Source organism: Lactuca serriola, chromosome 3, assembly GCF_051521515.1.
Source record: "Lactuca serriola cultivar US96UC23 chromosome 3, Lser_US96UC23_V15, whole genome shotgun sequence".
Classification (NCBI taxonomy): domain Eukaryota; kingdom Viridiplantae; phylum Streptophyta; class Magnoliopsida; order Asterales; family Asteraceae; genus Lactuca; species Lactuca serriola.
The window spans coordinates 128,803,556-128,806,886 of record NC_136410.1 but is presented as its reverse complement, the minus strand read 5'-3'; positions in this window follow the sequence as shown (position 1 = coordinate 128,806,886).

The following is a 3,331-nucleotide window of genomic DNA, read 5'->3' as shown; positions in this document are numbered from 1 at the left end:
CCATATTGACATTTACAGTCATATAAGATACGTGTGTATTGATGTATGAAGTTCAAACCTCCTCAATAATTAATTCAGTTAACAAAACTTTGGATGGTGTGACCTTAGTCTGCTCAGGAAGTGATGTTGATTGGAGAATTTTAGCTTCAGGAGTTTCAGGAACTTTCTCCCCTTCAGATGATTCTGGTTGAAGAACCAACTTTCTTTTCTTTAATGTCTTATTGGAAATATTTTTAGCAACATCTTCTGCTCTTCGTTTCTTGGATGAAGGAGAAACAGGAGCTGGAACCTTACGAATAAGAAAGCCTTGGTCATTCAGATATGGTTTTCGAACCATAGAAGAAGACTTTTGCGAACCATCAGAAAGCTTTCATGATCTACGAGACTTTTTCTTTACTCTTTGAAAAATACCTGATTTTGATGGAAGTGTTTCCTTTTCTTGAGTATCATCAACAGGCTCAATCGGGTCAACCACAACAATCGAAACTTGTGCATCTAGCTTTGTCTGTTTCGGTGGTGATTTCTTTTTCTTTGGCTCTTGTATTGGTTTCTCGGGGGTAATTGTTACATCCTTCTTTTGCTTGCGAGATTTCTTCGAAGGACCAGCTGTTTCTTTTGGTAACAACTTCCCAGAGCCATCCTCCAGATTGATTGTTTCTAAGTACTCCATAAGAACCAAATCCGTTGGATCAACACGTTGTAACATTGCATCTGGAATTCTTGCAATGTGCGTAAAGATTTCAGCATCATCCGTAACCTCCTTTGGAAATTGATACTTCATGAATTCAACAGTCTCCTCATCAGTAGGCACCGCAATTCCCTCTTTGGCATAGAAATATCAAAGAATTAAACTCCAATACGTAGCACACGAAATCCCTTGAACAACATTTGTGTTTTCTACGCTCTTTTGAAATTCCTTCCATAGCTATGTAGAATAATCCACAGTGATGTCATAATACAAACCAACAACCATCGCATACACCTCCATTCTACCTTTGTCCAAACCTACACTGAGACCAGTCAAGCAGCGTAAAAAGATTCCAAAGATAAAATTCCAAACAGTTGGAAGTCCTGACTTCTTGAAATCACTGATCTTGGTGAGTAGGGGTTGATAACCCATGTCATTGAACATGTGGATGACTTATGCAGAAGAAAGATTAGTGTAGATTGGAGAATTAGGGATATCAAGAATCTGACAAAAAATCTTCTTGGACAATCGGATCTTCTTGTCATTCACCAGTTGAAAAGTGATTATATCCATTGTTATGTTGTACGTAGCAGTGGATCCTGCTTGAGAATGCCATGGAAGTGGAACTGCAAAAGAATTGAACATGGCAACGGAAAGAACAGAAATCTTTAATGCAACTACCAATGTGACAACACGAAATTTCTATCATATACAAACCCTACATTTCAATCTAGTCAAACTTGTTTCTGTAAACTTTTAGCACTTTTGGTGTCCGTCTGAGCATTCTGAGCTTTAATACATCAAAGGATTATGTGGACGAGTGTGTCAGTTGAACTTGTAACCTATCAAACAAGAATTAGACCATCAAAAGAGGAGTTCACGGCCATGCATTTGGGTTTACGGCCGTAAACTCCATGTGGCTGTGAACCCCTTGTATGTATATGACTTTTGGTCATTTTCCATTCATTCTTCACATTCTAAGCTAGAGAATTCGAAATTCTCTCTCAAGGATCTTCAAGTTTCTTTTCCAATCTTCACATATATAAGCAATCTCTTCCATATTTGTGTTGATTACATCCTTTCTACTTTATTCACCTTTGAATCCACCCACAAATTCCATATCGTTCTAGATCTTCAAGATCCTCAAGAACACCAAGAACACTTGTGTGTTTTGGACCTTAAACACTCTTACAAGCTTCCTATAAGTAAGTACACTCCTCTTAACTAGTTATATGCTTATATTACTTGTTAAACCATTGAAAAACACCAAGAAAACTCAAGAACACATGGGTTTACGGCCAAGGCAATCTCCTTGGGCCGTAAACACCATAAAGTGGTGCATATGTGCCACCACTCCTTTCTAATGCTTGAATATTGGTATAGAACCCTTCCTACATCAACTAAGGACCTTAAGCAACAAAATGGTGGAAGTTACCATGGGTTTACAGCCGTAAACCCATTAGGGCCGCAAACCCTAGGCCATAAACTCATGGAGAGTTGGTCCTTGGGCCGTAATCCCTAAAGCAAAGCCATACAACCCTTAGATGCAACCCTATAACCTTATAACACTTGAATGAAAGTGTTTTCCATGTTCTAAGGTGCCTATACTTGTTGAATTAGTTGTTTAATCACTAATTAGATGCATATATGTGTCATTATATGTTAACTAGGATCTATGTGTGTGCTCAAGTCTTCACTTCACACCTAGCATCCAATACCGCTTGTTCATCCAATCTTATCACTATAGGTGAGTTCATACCCCTTAATTTAACCTTTTAAATGTTTCTAAATGCTTTTATGGGAGGGAATAAAAATTGAATCACTATAGATATGATATCAATCACATGTGATTTATATCTATCAAACACGTGGATTTACTATACTTTTGAATGTTTGTCTACAAAACTACTTCAAATTGATTATCAAACCTTTTTACATGTTAAACTCTTTATAAAACTTAATCTTGATTCCAAACCTTTACTTTCAATTCTTTAAACTTATATGTTGTCAAAACCATGTCCTGTGCCTATATAGTTATATAAGTAAGGTTTGAAGGACTTAGGACTGATAACTCGCTCTATTTCATGTTCCTTGTTTGGTTGTGGAGTTAGAGTACTCGGTTGTTTGTCCGAATGTCGTTTGATCCTTAGTTATATATTATGTATATATGTGTGGATATAAAGCTTTTACTTGAGTTCCAACACCTTTTGGTAGCAATGGTGTAGAAGCTTACTAGTTATTCAAACAACAGTTCTAGTAAACTATAATAGGTATAGTTCAGGGATATACTACTTACTAATTTCTAGTACAATGAAACATACAAAGAGTCAGTCATACATGAGTCGATACATACTTTACACTATGCAGAGAAAACATATTATACACTATACAGAGAGATCTTACACTAGTACATACAATACATACACACTATAACATAAATGTGAGGCACTACTTCGGGGCATGGCATCTGTCATGGCTCGTCTTGTAACCAGAGTCATCTGAAAGGAGAGTGTGAATTTGTGTATAGATCTATACTGGACTGACCGTCCTACGCCTTGCTGCTAGCTACAGTGGGACTTGCAGGTCATCGGGTGATGAATGTCATACCATCTCGACGTCTTCGAGCGTCGTGTTTCACTAGGT